The following is an 18,755-nucleotide window of genomic DNA, read 5'->3' as shown; positions in this document are numbered from 1 at the left end:
CAGCATGACTAACCAGCTTCTGGTGCAATGGGACACCGTGACGAGTGTCAGAACACACAGAAATGTCATTTACCTTCCTGCCACAGCTGTACCTATTTATCTACTCTTGCTGGTATGCTTTCAAACTGCTAGGTTCGCAGAAGTTGGGACAGAGCAACAGGTGTTCACCCTGTCACACAGATTCAAACAGCCAAACTTCTGTTTAGCAAGCCAAAGAGGCTCAGTGATTTAGACCACAGCACTACCTGCCACCCTCAGGACAGATACCAATCTATTGGCTATTAAAACAAACCCAGGTGGGGTTTTCTTATGAAGGCATCTTGCGGCTTCTCCAAAAGTGAACATCTTCCCACCCCTGGTGTGCTGTTGTTCATAAAAATGAAGTCTTTATGAATTAATTCTAAAGAATTTCTCATGTGCAGGAAAACTGAGGTCTCTTTCTCAGGGGAAGAAACAGGTTCTAGAAATCAGATGGTGGGTTTTGGCACACCATTAATTAAAACTCTGCAAACAGGAAATAACATTTCCTAATTTATTGAGCAAACAGAACAAAAGCAGCATATAATTTAAGACAGGACTTGCACAGGGCAGCGAGACACGCAAGCAAACATACAGTGGAAAACCTCCCTTAGAACTATGCAGCCAAGCAGACCACGTGCTACCTCCATGGAGATCATATCTGGTTTGTTTCCATTTTTAGTTTAACAAAATGTATATCCCTCTTGATTGTAGTAAAACCTTTAAGGGGGTTACAAATTTATATAATCATTAAAAAGCAGTTTAAAAGAATTAAAAACATTTTTAAACAATTAAGATTAACATTAAAAGAGAATCAAACACATCAGTATCTATTTGTCTAGATAGGCTGGCCTAAGGAATGCAATACCTCCACCACCACCTTTTTGGTTAGCTGACTTTACTCATAACAGAATTAACCCTTAAATAACACACTGAATGATCTCTGCTGCTACATTTCTGACAGTTTCCACAACCACCCACTGGGTGAGCAAGAGGCATGATCACAATTCAAGGAAAACATTTTGTCAGGCAAAAGCAATCAAACTGCGGGGGAAGAGCAAGGCCCATAAGAATCCCAAGAGAGAAGGAGAGAGGTATAGAGTGCCGCAACCATGGTTTAGACAGTGGGCAATCCAGTGAAGGGGAAGTTGATCTCTGGTCGACCTCCAATTTGGGAGTCTGCGATTTGGGTTGAGAGGTCGAGAGGCCAAGGAGGAATGTCCACACCCGTCCAGACATGAGGACTTCTTTACTTCACTGGCAACGCTCTTCGCTCTTTTGACACAAAACGTATTGGTTTTATATTATTCTTGAATAAATTGGGACTTTCTGCATCAACGTTTTTCAAGTTATTCCTGACCTGTAGGTAAAAAGAGGCAGGTAAGATTTAGCATTTGGAACAGCTGCTTCTCGGAGTAGAAACGGAAAATTGGATCAAGAAACATCCTAATTTGGCACCGAAGCGGGAAGGTTCAAAACAGGAAGTCCGCCTTCCGCTTTTTGTAAACAGACTGAAGCAAAAACCTTGTAAGCTAATAGCCTGGAAAGTTGTTTTGTAAAGGTCAAAATTTTCTTCATTTTTAACCACTAAAACCCCCTTAGAAGCAGGAGAAAGGGGGGGGGGAGATTTGACTGTTTAAGCCTGCAGGAGAGGGAGTAAAGGAAAATAAGTTTCCACCGTCTCAAACCTGGGAACGGGGGTCAGAGACAGAAATTGTAGGAGACGTCCATTGACTGTGAATGGAACATTTTGACAGATAGTTAAAAAAGAGAAACAAACTGATTCCAATGTTGCCTTTTGTATCTTAAAGAAACAAAATATTTGAAAATTGAAAGTAACTTTCTTTTATTGGACATGCTTTAAAAAGACGGACACAAATAGAAATTGTCTCCTCTAGAGGGAGCTTGTCAAATTGTTGCTGCAGTTTACTTGGGGACTTCACAGCTGCGAGATTAAGATCGTGGAAACAGACTGCGACCTTGAATAAAAATGTGTTTGGAAGAAGTCTTGGTGCTTGCTTTTTGCAAGACAAGCGCTTTGTTGGAGCAGCTGCATGAGAAGATGGATTTGATGAATGAGAAGTTGGATTTGATGACTGTTGTAGTCAGGGAATGTGGACAAACAGGGAATACTGACACAGAAATCATACAGGGACCAACTCAGGAAACTGGTTCGACTGAGCAAATGCAAGGGCAGATGATAATGGAGGAGGTTGCGATTGTACCCCAAGCAATACAGATTGTACCTCAAGCAATACAAATGGAGAGATCCGAGGCCCTGCAGGAGCATAAGCCGCTGTTTTGGAAGATTGAATTTGGAATGGGCCAGAGGGAGTCTGGAGCTGAGGAGGCTCTTAACTTTGGAGGGACTTTGAAATATGCTGTTAAATATTTTTTGGATTATATTGATGACTGTGGGGAGTGGGACTGTGGGGAATGGGCTGGTCTGATGAGGGGAGATGGAGATAATTATGGGCTGAAATCCCCCAGAGACCTACTCCTCAATGGGTATAAACAAGAAGAAGAAGATCTGCAGAAGGGGCATGGAAGAGATTTAAGAGCCTCGGACATAAGACTACCAGGTTGATGGACTAGATGGAATGGACAGTAGGGACTGACATAACCCGAGACCAGGAAGAAGGTCCATATATATATAAATAATTTAATTTATATATATATAAATAATTAACAGCCAGAGACATCTCACGGTTGTGGGAGAGACCACAAAGAATGAAACTATCTCTGATGGGGATAATCTCAATGATAAAGATGAACATGCTACGAACAATGTTATTTTTGTTTCAAACAATTCCGATAGCTCATGGAAAAGGACACTTCAAACAATGGCAAAGGGATATATCAAAATTTGTATGGCAGGGCAAGAAACCTAGGATTAAATATAAATTGTTAACAGATGTAAAAGAAAGAGGAAGACTTTCCCTGTCAGACTTAAAATTATATTATGAAGCTTCCTGTATCTGTTGGCTTAAAGAATAGATAGGTTTGGAAAATCCAGATATATTGGATTTGGAAGGATCTGATAATAGGTTTGGGTGGCACGCCTATCTGTGGTGTGAGAAGGTGAAAATACACAAATGGTTTCTGAATCATATAGTAAGAAAATCATTATATTTTACATGAGAAAAGTGTAAGAATTTATTGGAAAACAAGACCCTGTGGTGGATATCACCGCTAGAAGTATTAGCAGTTAAAAAATTAAATATGGAAAGAAGATGGTTGACTTATAGTGAGTTGTTAGAGGAAGGAAAACCAGTTGAAATTTGAGAAATATGAAAATATAAAGCATATGTTTACGGACGTGATCCAATATCAACAAGTAAATGATATATTTAAAAGAGATAAAAAGGTAGGCTTTGGGAAAGAAATCTCCAGAATACAAAAAAGATTTGTTGGAGAATAATGAAAAGGTTCTATCAAAAGTATTTAAATTGCTGTTGGAGTGGGAGACAAAAGATGAAGAAGTGAAATCAATAATGATACATTGGGCAAAAGATGTGGGGCATAATATACAATTTGAGGCATGGCAAAAGTTATGGAAGGTTGGTTTAAAGTTTACAGCTTGCAGTGCGTGAAAGGAAATTTATAAGAAAGTGATGCATAGATGGTATTTAATTCCAGTCAAACTTGCAAAAATGTACCAAAAAATGTTGAATAAGTATTGGAAATGTAAAGATAATGAGGGTACATTTTTACCTAGGAAGGAATGTGGGATGAATGCTAATTGTCATGCACTGTCCACACAGCATCCCCTGTAGGTATGCTTAATAAATGCCAGATATCCCCTGACCCTCTGTGTGATCCTCTGTGTGAGCTTTGTGGAAGGAAATTGGGAGGAAGCCTCAGGTGAATGCATCACCTGGAGGAGACCCCCCTCAACCTGTGATTGGCAGGCACCAAGGAGAGTCCATGTAGTGGCCAGGAGCTGTTGAGCAGCTCTCTTCATGGGCACTTAAGGCAGGCAGAGGGGCAATGGATAGGATCCAGGGCTGGAGTCTTCCTTCACCCCAAGATCCTCCCCCAACTGCAGTCCATGTGGCATCTATCAATACAGCCTCTGCTCCTCTGTTTGGTGACAAGGAAGAAGACAATGTGTTCTCAATTCTGCAGGATTTCCTTGTGTGTAGCAAAGTGGAGACAATGTCCAACTCATTCAAGCACCACAAGGCAGGGGACAAAACCATTTCTGGCCCAATGAAGCTGCAAACACTTTCTGTAACAGACGCCCCATATCACCCCATCTTGCCAAGGTTGTCCTGGCTATTGATTCTACCTGTGTTATGGTTCGTCTGTTAAATAGCATTGCTGTTTGGAATGAGACCTCCTCAGCAGATGATGTGTCTCATTTGTAGGTACAGGTGACTCTCAACTTATGGTGGGGTTGAGTTCCAGTGACAGTGCCTAAAGTCATAGTGGGAGGTAGTCAAAACATGTTGGGTTCAATGGTAGTTGGGATTGCAAAAGTTTCCAACCCACCTGATGCCCACACCCATTCTGCCCAGTTTACAACGTAAGTTTCATGTTGCCTGTTCTAGAACTCTTTCATGGGTACCTGAAGTAGGCAATCAATGTTAAGGAGAGTCTGTGGAGCAGATGTAAAGTTCTGTGGTGTAGCTGTGGTGTTAGAGGGATACGGAATTTGCTTCAGATCTGCTCCTACCCAGTCCTATCCTCACATCACCACCCTGCTTCAAGTCACATCACCAGCATATAGTTCTGTCCTTCTGAATTAGCACACAGCCAACCAAGCAGGAGTGCAGGAGTCCAGCCAGAGCAGAAGGAGACCTCAAGAAAAGAAGGGTGCACAACTGCCAGCAATCAGCCTAATCTCCTGCAGCCCTTAGCCTAATTTCACAGGGGTATCAATGAAAGAGGAAAGAAGGGCCAGGGGATGGCTTAGGGAGTGGGAGAGGGAGTTGGAGAGCAAGCGAGAGAAGGAGATGGCATAAACAGAGAGAAAGGGAACTGCCCCACCCACCAGCATGGGGCACAGGGCATACCAGGACTTGGGTGGACTGGGTGATATTTCACTGTTTTAGAATGTCTTTGCATTGCCCTGCTTTTCAAATTGCTCTCCCTGGGCTCCTTAGGGAAGTTAGGCAGAATAAAAGTGCATATGTGCTATCAATTGATTGACAGCTGGGTGTGACTTGCTAAGAATGGCCTGACTGGCCCAGAGGGGATGCCAAATGGGCCGAATTAGGAACTTGTGGTTCACCTCCCTTGACCTGCTCCATATGACATGAAGGACAAGCAAATTTGAGGAAAATCTGTATCCTGATTTGGGAGTGGGTTCCAGGGCCCAAGCCACATATTGGGACCAGAAAAACCTGTTGGCACTTCTGGACAGACATATTGTAGGTTTACATTCAATACACCAAATGGCAGGTTTGAAGGCCATGATTTATTTTCAACTTCAGGGTTCTGGCAGGCCATCTGAGTCAATGGCGGGTGTTGTTTGGGGTGCCCATGAAATCTGGGTTCTGGGCTAAAGGAATAAGGAAGCAGAGTTGGCATGCATTAGGCCTTTGACATATTTTGGTGAACCTGCTTAACATTTGGGTTGATTCCAGTCTACTTTTCAGTTTTCCATGACCAGAGTCGCCTCTTCACCTGTGAGGAGAAAGAAGAGGGGAGGGGAAGCATACCTTCGAGAGATCAGCTGAAACTTTCTCTACCAAGCAGGCAGCAATCACAGAATTTGAGATCTGGATGGGACTTTTAGTCTAATGCCTTGACATGGCAGAAATCTGTAGCATGATATTCTCACTCACAGCTGGTCAACCAGACTAGGTGCAGACTCGCCCTCTCATCCCCAAACATCCATCCTTAGGGAATTGGATCCATTGTCTCAATGCTTTTACCACCACAAATTGCCCCCTAGCATTCCATCAAAATCACCCCCCCCATAACTTAACCCCATGAGATCCACTCTTGCCCTTTAGGATTGCAAGGAACAATTTTGGCCTCAATTTTAATCATGGGAGGCAAAAGCAGATTTATGGATGCATAGAACTGGATATGAAATAACTGATTGGTTCAAAATTGGGAAAGGAGTACAACAAGGCTGTATATTGTCTCCCTGTTTATTTAACTTATATGCAGAATTCATCATGTGTAAGGCTGGGCTGGATGAATCCGAAGCTGAAATTAAGATTGCTGGAAGAAATATCAACAACCTCAGATATGCAGATGACACAACCTCAATGGCAGAAAGTGAGGAGGAATTAAAGAACTTTTTAACGAGTGTGAAAGAGGAGAGCTTTAACTATACGGACCTTTGTGAATATAAAGGAAAGATTAATTACGGAAATAGCAAATTGGCTTGGGATGGAAGAAGAAGTAGGAAAGGCAGTTGATAAGGCCTTCAGGATCAAATGTAAGTCAGAAAGGAGCGAAACAATTACCAGGAGATTGCTTTGTCTTCTTCAACTCAAATAAAATGAAAGATTTGATTTTACGAACCAATCGAGACAGGAAATTATGCATAAATGAAAAATTCATTATAATTTATAAAGAAAAGCCTAAAAGATTTTTGAAACGAAGAGAAGAATATAAAAATATTGCTCTGATGTTGAGGAAAAAATGAAATTTGGTATAAGTGGGAATTCCTGGAAGGGATTTCCTTTTTTTACAAGGACAAGAAATTTACGATCAAATCTACCCAGGAGATAGGGAAATTTATGAGAAGATACGGTAAAGAGTTGGGCAAGAAGGAAGAGGATGTGCCACTGGAAGAAGAAGAAGAGATCTGAGATTTGAGGAATAAAGTTTTTGTATTTAATTATCAATAAAGATGGGTTTGAAAATAATATCATGGAATGTGAATGGTTTAGATCATAGAGTTAAGAGGCATAAAATTGAACATATATTATCAAAACAGAATGCAGACATAATTTGTATACAGGAAACACATTTGGCAAAAAAAAAAACAACCATGAAAGAATTCTTAAAAATAAAAGATTAGGGAAGGAATATATATCAGCAGATGACAGTAAGAAAAGAGGGGTGGCTTTGTATATAATTGAAAAATACGAATCAAGTCAGATTTTTAAAGATGAAAATGGAAGGATAATAGCAATAGAAATGCTAGCACAAGGTGAAAAATTAATTATGGTGGGAATCTATGCACCAAATGATAAAAAAGAGGACTTTTACAAAGAGTTAGAGGAGAAGCTGTTTGAATTTATGGACCAAAAAATAATACTAATGGGAGATTTCAATGGGGTAGTTTCCCTACAGATGGATAGAACGGAAAGGAAATAGGTAACGAATCAAGGGAAACTGCCCCAAATTTTTTTCACACTGGTGGAAAACAATCATCTAATAGATATATGGAGATTAAAACACCCATTAGAGAAACAATTTAGCTACTTCTCAGAACCAAATCAGAGTGCTGGACAGACTGACTATATTTGGACTTCTTGAGATTTGTCAATGAGAGTAATAAAATCCGAAATTCTTCTGAAAACTATGTCAGATCATAATGCAATAACATTGGAGATGAAAGCTAAGGAGGAGACCTTATTAAGTGGCGATTGAATGATGGGTTATTAGATAAACTAAGGAGTGGACATTAATGTGGTATGGGACGCCTCAAAGGCTGTAATAAGAGGATTTTGGATACAGCAGAACTCAATCCAAAACAGATTGAGAGAGAAGAAAGAAGAGTTATTAAAACAAATAGTATGCAATGAAAAGAAATTAGCAACTAATCCAAAAGATAATCAAGATAAACAAAATATAAAAATGTTGCAGACACAATTTTCAATACTGATAAACCCAGAGATTGAATGGAAAATTAAATTCTTAAACCAAAGAAGTTTTGAGTTCGCAAATAAACCAGGAAAATTGTTAGCCTGGCAACTAAAGAAGAGACAAAAGCAGAATACGATAACAAAACTAATAGTGGAAGGGAAAATAATAGAAAACCCAGGAGAAATAAGGAAGAATTTTCAAAGATTCTGTAAACAATTATATAAAAAAGAAAGAGAAGATGAGGAAAAAATAGAAGAATTTCTGGAAAAGAATAGGTTGCAGAAAATTCCCACTGACAAAAGGAACCAATTCAATTCCATTATTACAGTGGATGAAGTAAAAGTAGCAATAAAACAAGCAATAATCGGAAAGGCACCAGGACCTGATGGCTTGACAGCCAAATATTATAAGAAATGTACGGAACAACTGTCAGCTCCTTTAATGGAGGCAATGAATAACATTCTAATGGGGAACAAAATTCTGGAGACTTGGAAAGAAGCCCATATCACATTGATTCTCAAACAAGACAAGGATTTGAGGCAAGTGAAAAGCTATAGGCCAATCTCGCACCTAAACAATGACTACAAATTATTTGCTCGTATTTTGGGCAATAGGCTTAAGAGGTATTGGGAGAGGAGATTGGAAAGAACCAAACTGGATCTTTACCTGGTAGACAGATGAAAGAGAACGTTAGAAATATAATTGATATAACTGAATATCTGGATTCCAGGAGAGACAAGCAAGCCATCTTAATGTTTCTGGATGCTGAAAAGGCATTTGATAGTGTGTCTTGGCATTTTATGAAAAGAAATTTAGAAATTATAGATATGGGTAAAAAATTCTTAAATGAGATTTGGGCTATTTATTCGGAACAATATGCTAAACTGATAATTAATAATAGCCTTACAGATAAAATTGAGATAACAAAGGGAACCAAACAGGGGTGTCCATTATCACCATTGTTATTTATAACAATATTGGATGTCCTGTTGAAGAAAATAGAAGCAACAAAAGAAATAAAGGGGATTGGTGTTGGATCAAATGAATATAAGCTTAAGGCCTTTGCCGATGATGTTGTTTTGACACTAGAAAAACCAATGTCCGGTGTAGTAGAAGCTTTGAAAAAGATAGAAGAGTATGTGCAATTAGCAGGTTTTAAGCTGAACAAAAATAATACAAAAATATTAACCCAAAATGTGGACAGTAAAGAAATAGGTGAATTACAACAAAAGACAGGAATGACAATAGAAAAAAAGGTAAAATATTTAGGAGTCTGGCTCACATCCAAGAATATAAACCTCATTAAATATAATTATGAGAAGGTGTGGAAGGAAGTGAAGAGAGATTTGGAGATATGGACCAGAATGAAATTATAATTGATGGGTAGAATCTCAGCTATCAAAATGAACGTGTTGCCGAGACTGCTGTTTTTATTTCAGACAATTCCGGTTATCAGTGGAACAAAACAATTCAATGTATGGCAAAGAAGATTGTCTAAATTTATCTGGCAGGGAAAGAAGCCAAGAATTAAGTATAAAATATTGACAGATGCAAAAGAGAGAGGCGGTTTACCCCTGCCAGATCTTAAGATTTATTCCGAGGCGGCGTGTTTTTGCTGGTTGAAAGAATGGATAACCTTGGATAACTCAGATATACTGGATTTGGAGGGATTTGACAACAGATTCAGGTGGCACGCCTACCTGTGGTATGATAAGGTTACAATGCACAGAGGGTTTTTGAATCATACTGTTAGGAAATCATTATACAAGGTGTGGAGCAGACATAAAACATTATTGGAACGCAAAACTCTGAGGTGGCTCTCACCTTTGGAGGCCTTTGCAGTAAAAAAGAAAAATGTGGGAATGGAATGGGCGACATACAAAGACTTGTTGGTGGAAGTAGATAACAAAATAAAGCTAAAGTCATTTGAAGAGTTGAGAGGACAGGTAACTGATTGGTTGCAATACCATCAGTTACGTGTTTAGAGAGGATAATAAAAGAAATGGATTTGGAAGTAACAAATCTAAATTAGAGAGAGAATTGCTGAGTAGTAAAATGAAAATACTGTCGAGAATGTACAGGTTATTACTAGAGTGGCACACAAAGGATGAAGAGGTAAAAAGTGTTATGATTAGGTGGGCCCAGGATTTGGGGCACAATATTGATTTTGAAAGGTGGGAAAAACTGTGGACTAAAACCATTAAATTTACAGCATGTGTGTCACTCAAAGAAAATATATTTAAGATGGTGTACCGATGGTACATTACACCTGCCAAACTCACTAAAATGTATAGAAATCAAGATAAAAGTTGTTGGAAGTGTAAGGAGAAGGAGGGGAATTTCCTCCATATGTGGTGGACCTGTTCTAAAGTGAAAGCCATTTGGGACACAATATATAACGAACTGAAAAAGGTTTTAAAATATAACTTTAATAAAAAGCCAGAGGCATTTTATTAGGTTTAATTGGACAGGAAATACATAAAAGAGATGTAAATATGTTTATGTATGCCACAAAGGCTGCAAGGATACTTCTGGCTCAGAAATGGAAGCAGCAGGAACTCCCAACATTGGAAGACTGGCAGGTCAAGATGGTGGAGTACGTAGAGATGGCCAAGTTGATGGGGAAGATCCAGAATCAGTGTGACAAACTGTTTTAAAAGGACTGGAACAAATTTATAATTTACATGAAATAAAATTGTAAACATGTTTGTAGGCTTGAACTGAAATGTTTTGTAATGCAAATATAAGGAACTGCTTTACAGATAACAAGGTGAAATATTATAATAATAAGACAGAAGGTAAACAAGTGATTATAGAAATGTGAAAAATATAGAAAGATGTGTTGAAGTCAGAAGAGGGAGGGAAGGAGGTCTATGCTCTTATAGAGTAATGTATTAAGTTAAAGAATTATGTAACAAAATGTGAACATGATAAACGTGGAAAATTTAATAAAAATCAGTTGTTGTTTTTTTAAAAAAGAATATTTTTTTTGCAGCATGTTCCTGCATCTTCCTATTCCGCACTTCTTCAGGCTAAACTTTGCAGGATACTTTGACATTTATTTTCATGCTGCAAAACATGTGTTTCTTTTCTAAACATTATTGTGCCAGGGCAAGGATGGTGAACCTTCAGCCCCAAGGAGGCCCACCCCATTTTGCCCATCAGACAATTCTGGGCAGGCTTCCCAATCACCTCACATCTTATCTAAGGTCAGGTATGGACAGGCGTAAAGGTGGCTGGGCGGGGGCAAAAGGGGTCTCTGGAGCACCAACTATCAGCTGTTCTGTGTCCCTTTGAAAGCCCCAAGTGCTGAGCTCCAACGTGAAGCAAATGGTTTTTGGAAAGGTGCAGGGGAAACTCCCCAATGCAGGACTTGGAAGCCCCCAAAACCAGTGTGTAACCTCCCAACATCATCTTCACAATTCCCCACTAATGTCCCACTTCTGATCGGGGTGCCTCATGGTGCATTTGAAATATAACAAATCGGTGGGGGGATATCAACCCCCCACCTTGTACTTAAGGACTGAATTGCATGACTAACGTCTCTTGACATTGGAGAACCAATGAGGTGATGAGAAATGTTAAGTGCATTGGGGAAGTAACTCCATGTAGCCTGTAACGTCTTGTCCCTGGCAGAACGAATGTGTGAGTTCCAAACGTCAATGAGCATCTTAATCTTGATTTAAAGTACAGATACCGATCGTTGCTCAGAATGGCCTGACTGGCCCAGAGGGGATGCTGAATGGGCCAAATTGGGACCATGTGGTTCACCTCCCTTGACCTGCTCCATATGACATGAAGGACAAGCAAGTTTGAGGAAAATCTTTGTTCTGATTTGGGAGTGGGTTGCAGGGCCCAACCCAACTGAGAGCCAGTGTGGTGTAGTGGTTAAGAGCGGTAGTCTCGTAATCTGGGAAACCGGGTTCACGTCTCCGCTCCTCCACATGCAGCTGCTGGGTGACCTTGGGCCAGTCACACTTCTTTGAAGTCTCTCAGCCCCACTCACCTCACAGAGTGTTTGTTGTGGGGGAGGAAGGGAAAGGAGAATGTTAGCCACTTTGAGACTCCTGAAGGGGAGTGAAAGGCGGGATATTAAATCCAAACTACTACTACTACTACTACTATTCTTCTTCTTCTTCTTCTTCTTCTTCTTCTTCTTCTTCTTCTTCTTCTTCTTCTTCTTCTTCTTCTTCTTCTTCACATATTGGGGCCAGAAAAACCTGTTGGCACACTTAGGGAGGAATAACCAGCTGCACAAACATGAGATGTGGGGGGGGGGGGGCACCTGACTTGTCAAGTAGTGCAGGTGAAAAGGATCTCAGGGTCTTAGTAAACAACAAGCTTAACATGAGTCAACAATGTGATGCTGCAGTAGAAAAAGTGAATGACATCCTAGTGTGCATCTGCAAAAGTATAGTGTCCCGAGCAAGGGAAGTAATAGTACTGCTCTATGTTTCCTTGATCAGACCACACTAAGAGTACTGTGTCTAGCTCATGAAGTTCAAGAAACGTATTGATAAGCTGGAATGTACTCAGAGGAGGGTGACCAAGATGATCTCTAGTACGGTGTCTAGTTCTGGGCAACACAGTTAAAGAAGAATATTGATAAGTTGGAATGTATGTTCCCTTGCCCTCTCTCACACACAACTTTTAGAAAAGAAATGCAGTTTTAGGGGCTAGAACTGCAATATGAAAATGCCCTGCAAAGTGTGACATGGACAAATAATGAAATGGAAGTTGTAGAAATACCCTGCAAATAATCAGGAAGGAATGTAGGATGAATGCTAATTGTCATGCACTGTCCACACAGCATCCCCTGTATGTATGCTTAATAAATGCCAGATATCCTCTGACCCTCTGTGTGATCATCTGTGTGTGAGCTTTGTGGAAGGAAATTGGGAGGAAGCCTCAGGTGAATGCATCACCTGGAGGAGACCCCCCTCAACCTGTGATTGGGGGGCACCAAGGAGAGTCCATGTAGTGGCCAGGAGCTGTTGAGCAGCTCTCTTCATGGGCACTTAAGGCAGGCAGAGGGGCTGGAGTCTTCCTTCACCCCAAGGTCCTCCCCCACCTGCAGTCCATGTGGCATCTATCAATACAGCCTCTGCTCCTCTGTTTGGTGACAAGGAAGAAGACAATGTGTTCTCAGTTCTGTTGGATTTCCCTGTGTGTAGCAAAGTGGAGACAATGTCCAGCTCATTCAAGCACCACAAGGCAGGGAACAAAACCATTCCTGGCCCAATGAAGCTGCAAACACTTTCTGTAACATATGCCCCATATCACCCCATCTTGCCAAGGTTGTCCTGGCTATTGATTCTACCTGTGTTATGGTTCGTCTGTTAAATTGCATTGCTGTTTAGAATGAGACCAGCCAGAGCAGAAGGAGACCTCAAGAAAAGAAGGGTGCACAACTGCCAGCAATCAGCCTAATCTCCTGCAGCCCTTAGCCTAATTTCACAGGGGTATCAATGAAAGAGGAAAGAAGGGCCAGGGGATGGCTTAGGGAGTGGGAGAGGGAGTTGGAGAGCAAGCGAGAGAAGGAGATGGCATAAACAGAGAGAAAGGGAACTGCCCCACCCACCAGCATGGGGCACAGGGCATACCAGGACTTGGGTGGACTGGGTGATATTTCACTGTTTTAGAATGTCTTTGCATTGCCCTGCTTTTCAAATTGCTCTCCCTGGGCTCCTTGGGGAAGTTAGGCAGAATAAAAGTGCATATGTGCTATCAATTGATTGGCAGCTGGGTGTGACTTGCTCAGGATGGCCCCACTGGCCTAGAGGGGTGCCAAATGGGCCGAGTTAGGAACTTGTGGTTCACCTCCCTTGACCTGCTCCATATGACATGAAGGACAAGCAAATTTGAGGAAAATCTGTGTCCTGATTTGGGAGTGGGTTCCAGGGCCCAAGCCACATATTGGGACCAGAAAAACCTGTTGGCACTTCTGGACAGACCTATTGTAGGTTTACATTCAATACACCAAATGGCAGGTTTGAAGGCCATGATTTATTTTCAACTTCAGGGTTCTGGCAGGTCCTCTGAGGCAATGGCGGGTATTGTTTGGGGTGCCCATGAAACCTGGGTTCTGGGTTAAAGGAATAATGGAGCAGAGGTGGCATGCATTAGGCCTCTGAGATATATATATTTTTTAAAATAATTTTTATTAAAGTTTCAACAAATTTTATAATAACACAGAAAACAAAGCAACACAACAACAGACAATAAACAATAAAAAACAAAAAACAAACAAAATTAAAAGGTTCAATTCTTAGTTTCATACAGCTTTCTTTCTGGACTTCCTCACATCTCCCTTTTCTGTTTTCAAATTTCCAATTTAGTTTCAGCAGATTTTTCCTCTATTTTAACCAATTTAGTGTGTCTTAATTTCTTTTAAGTTAACCATTCCTGCTGCTATCCACTCATCTTTTAATCTCCCATCCTTAGGTTAACTAAGCTATGATTCTTTTACTTGTTACTAATGAAACATCTTTGCACATTCCTTTCAGCTTTGTCACTAATGCCACCTTGTCTCAATATCCTGCATCACATTAACATTCATATAATTTACAATGTTTTTGCAGATAATCTTTAAATTTCTTCCATTCTTCTTCTATTTGTTCTTCTCCCGTATCTCAGATTCTGCCAGTCATTTCTGCTAGATCCATATAGTCCATCAATTGCATCTGCCATTCTTCCAGGGTGGGCAAATCTTGTGTCTTCCAATACTTTGCGATGAGTATTCTTGCTGCTGTTGTTGCGTACATAAAAATGGTTCTATCCTTCTTTAGCACCTTCTGATTGACAATGCCCAGAAGGAAGGCCTCTGGTTTCTTCAAGAAGGTATACCTAAATACCTTTTTCAACTCATTATAGATCATTTCCCAGAATGCCTTTACCCTTGGGCACATCCACCAGAGGTGAAAGAATGTTCCCTCAGTTTCCTTACATTTCCAACATTTATTATCGGGCAAATGATATATCTTTGCAAGCTTGACTGGTGTCATGTACCACCTGTAAATCATTTTCATAATATTTTCTTTCAAGGCATTACATGCCGTAAATTTCATACCAGTGGTCCATAACCGTTCCCAGTCAGCAAACATAATGTTATAACCAATGTCTTGTGCCCACTTAATCATAGCTGATTTAACCATTTCATCCTGAGTATTCCATTTTAACAGCAAGTTGTACATTCTTGACAATGTCTTAGTTTTAGGTTCTAACAATTCCGTTTCTAGTTTTGATTTTTCCACCTGGAAACCTAATTTCTTGTCCATGTTAAAAACCTCTCTGATTTGGTAGTGATGTAACCAGTCGCGCACTCTATCTTTTAGCTTCTCAAAGCTCTGCAATCTCCATGTGTTTCCTTCCTGTTCTAATATCTCCCAATATTTCGGCCATTTGGCCTCCATATTGAGCTTTTTCAGAGCCTTAGCTTCCATAGGTGACAACCACCTTGGGATCTTGTTTTCTAACAAGTCTTTGTATCTTATCCAGACATTAAAAACTGCTCTCCTGACAATATGGTTCTTAAATCCTTTATGAACTCTTACCTTGTCGTACCATAAATATGCATGCCATCCAAACGCATTGTTAAACCCTTCCAAGTCCAGAATGTCAGTGTTTTCAAGAAGTAGCCAGTCCTTAATCCAGCAGAAGGCTGCTGATTCATAGTATAACTTCATGTCTGGCAGGGCAAACCCCCCTCTTTCTTTAGCATCGGTTAATATTTTAAATTTTATTCTGGGCTTTTTGCCCTGCCAGACAAATTTAGAAATATCTCGCTGCCACCTCTTGAAGCAATCCATTCTGTCCACAATCTGCAAAGTCTGAAACAGAAACAACATTTTCGGCAAAACATTCATCTTTATAGCGGCAATTCGGCCCAACAAGGAGAGTTTCAGATTTGACCATGTTTCTAAATCTTTCTTTACCTCTGACAAACATTTTTCATAGTTATCTTTAAATAAATTCAGGTTTTTAGCTGTCATCTTTATCCCTAGGTATTTCACTTTCTTCACCACATTTAAATCTGTCTCTTTCTGAAGCTTTTCTATTTCCGTTAAAGTCATATTTTTCTCCAATACTTTAGTTTTTTGTTTATTTAATTTAAATCCTGCTACCTGACCAAACTCCTGAATCAATTCTAAGACTCTTTTCGTACTAGATTCTGGCTCCTGTAACGTTAAAACCAGGTCATCTGCAAAGGCTTTAAGTTTATATTGTTTGGCTCCGACCTGAACCCCTTTAACCAACTGGTCCCTCCTAATCAGATTCAGGAGCACTTCCAGGACCGAAATAAATAACAATGGAGAGATAGGGCACCCCTGTCACGTTCCTTTTTCAATTTTAATCTCTTCTGACACCACATTGTTAACTATCAATTTTGCTTTTTGTTCCGAATAAATTGCTTCTATACTATTTTCAAACCCTCGTCCCACGCCCATTCCCTTAAGATTTTTTTTCATAAAACTCCAAGAAATGTTGTCAAAGGCCTTCTCCGCATCAATAAAAATTAACACTGCTTTTGTATTTATGTTCGTCTGCAATAACTCCAATATATCAATGATGTTTCTTGTGTTGTCAGACAAATGCCCCCCTGGGAGAAAGCCTGCTTGGTCCTTGTGTATTACTTCATTTAGCACTCTTTTCAATCTGTTTGCCAAAATGTCTGCAAAGATTTTGTAATCCACATTTAACAGGAATATGGGACGGTAGGTTTAAGGTGTGTCTTTTCAGCTTCGGATTTTGGTATAAGCGTGATGAAAGCTTCTTTCCACGATTCCGGTGCCTTCTTCTCCTCCATTATCTCATTGCACACCTCCTTTAGTGGTTGAATTAAATAGTCTTTCAACATCTTATAATATTTGGAGCTTAACCCGTCCGGCCCTGCATATTCTCAATGGCACCTTCAATCTCCTGTTCTGTTATTTCATAATTCAATATCATCTTATTTTCTTGAGATAGCTCTTGTAATCCGTTAGTCCTTAAAAACTGGTCTATGTGAAACTCTTTCTGCGGCCCCTGCGTGTAAAGTTGTTTAAAATATCTCTGGAAACACTTTCTAATCTCCTCAGGTTTCTGTATATTTCTCCCCTCTATCTCAAGGTTGGTTACCGTGTTCAACTTCTGTCTTTTTTTCAGCTGCCATGCTAGCAACTTTCCACATTTATTTGCCGATTCAAAAGTTTTCTGCTTCATTTGTTTAATTTTCCATTCAACTTCTTTATTTACTAATTTCATATATTGTACTTGGTAGAGTTTAATTTCTCTCAAAATCTCCTGTGACTTAGGTTTCGATCTTAACTTTCCCCCCCTTCTTTTATTTTTTCCAAAATTTTGTCTTTTTTCTCATTTTGGGTTCTCCTCTTTATTGCATTCTGCTGTATCAGAAACCCCCTCATAACTGCTTTACTTGCGTCCCAGATTATTCTTTTTTCCACTGTGGTGTTCAGATTTACTTCAAAGTAGTCCTTCAAGTTTTTTGGGGCCTTCTTAACAATCTCTTGATCTCTTAGTAAGGTGTCATTCATCCTCCATCTGAAGGAACCAGTTGTAGTTAATCTCATTTCCATCTTGACGGCGTTATGGTCGGAGCATGTTTTTGGGCAGATTTCCACTTTTCTAGTCTTTGGTGCCAGTCCTCTAGTTATCCATATTTGGTCAATTCTTGTCCATGTCAATTTAGCTTCAGAAAAAAAAGTCCCTTCTCTTCCTAGGGGGTTTTTTGTTCTCCAGATATCAATCAGATCCATATTGTCAGTTAGTTCAAAAAAAGTCTTAGGTAGTCTGCCCTCTTTTGTTATATTATGGCTTTGTACTTTATCCATGTTCGTGGACATGGATAAAGCACCAAGGCCTCTGAGATATTTTGGTGAACCTGCTTGGCATTTGATTCCAGTCTGCTTATCAGTTTTCCATGACCAGAGTTGCCTCTTCACCTGTGAGGAGAAAGTAGAGGGGAGGGGAGGGATACCTCTGAGAGATCAGCTGAAACTTTCTCTACCATGCAGGCAGCAATCATAGAATTTGAGATCTGGGTGGGACATTTAGTCTAATGCCTTCCCATGACAGAAATCTGTAGCATGATACCCTCATTCACAGCTGGTGAACCAGACTATGTGCAGACTCGCCCTCTCCTCCCCAAACATCCATCCTTAGGGAATTGGATCTATTGTCTCACTGCCCCCTAGCATTCCATCATAATCACGCTCCCCCAATAACTTAACCACATGTGATCCACTCCTGCCCTTTAGGATTGCAAGGAACAATTTTTGACTTCAATTTAAATCATGGGAGGCGAAAACAGATATACAGGTGCATGGGGATTATCCAATGAACTCATTCCCCACTAATCTCCCACTTCAGATTAGGGGTGCTTCATGCTGCATTTCAACTCTCATAAATTGGTGGGAGAATATTAACCCCCACCTTGTACTTAAGGACTGAGTTGCATGACTTAACGTCTCTTCTCATTGGAGAACCAATGAGGTGATGAGAACTGTGAAGTGTTTGGGGGGAAGTAACTCCCTGTGCTCTGTAACGGCTTGTCCCTGGCGGAACGAGTTTGTGAGTTCCAAACATCAATGAGCATCTTAATCTTGATTAAGATAAAAATACTAATCATTTGGCTATTTAAACCAGCCAAAGGTGGGTTCTTCTGCTCAAGATATCTCTGGACTTCTCTGAAAGCAAACTTCTTTCCATCCCTTGAGAAAGAGTGAAAGACCACTAGCCTGGTAAGGACCGCATTTTCTCTTTGCCTCCAGCAGTTAGATACAACCCAGTGCTGTCCTGGCTGTTCCCCAGAAATACCTGGAAAAAAGAAACTGCAGATGGAAATGCTCTTAGGTATGAGGAAATTTGGGCCAGAATCTCCTGAGTGGAGTTCTGGGCTTTACGGCACTTTTCAAATGCCCAATGTGTTTATTAGTGACCTTTCTTCTATACTGAAAATGATT

The 18,755-nt window shown here is 40.2% G+C and overlaps 1 long non-coding RNA gene across 1 annotated transcript in view; it reads right to left on the bottom strand.

Moving 5' to 3' along the window:
• Positions 1 to 518: 518 nt before the first annotated feature.
• The window catches only part of LOC310849773, a 55,635-nt gene continuing 37,398 nt past the window's right edge, over positions 519 to 18,755 (bottom strand). The window contains exon 2 of the long non-coding RNA XR_014567079.1: positions 519 to 1,378. This is a non-coding gene — a long non-coding RNA (uncharacterized lncRNA). The remainder of the gene's footprint in view (positions 1,379 to 18,755) is intronic.

This window comes from Podarcis gaigeae (genome assembly GCF_964106915.1).
Source record: "Podarcis gaigeae genome assembly, chromosome: 8".
NCBI lineage: Eukaryota > Metazoa > Chordata > Lepidosauria > Squamata > Lacertidae > Podarcis > Podarcis gaigeae.
The sequence above is the reverse complement of the archived record's forward strand: the minus strand, read 5'-3'. Positions and strand labels throughout refer to the sequence as shown.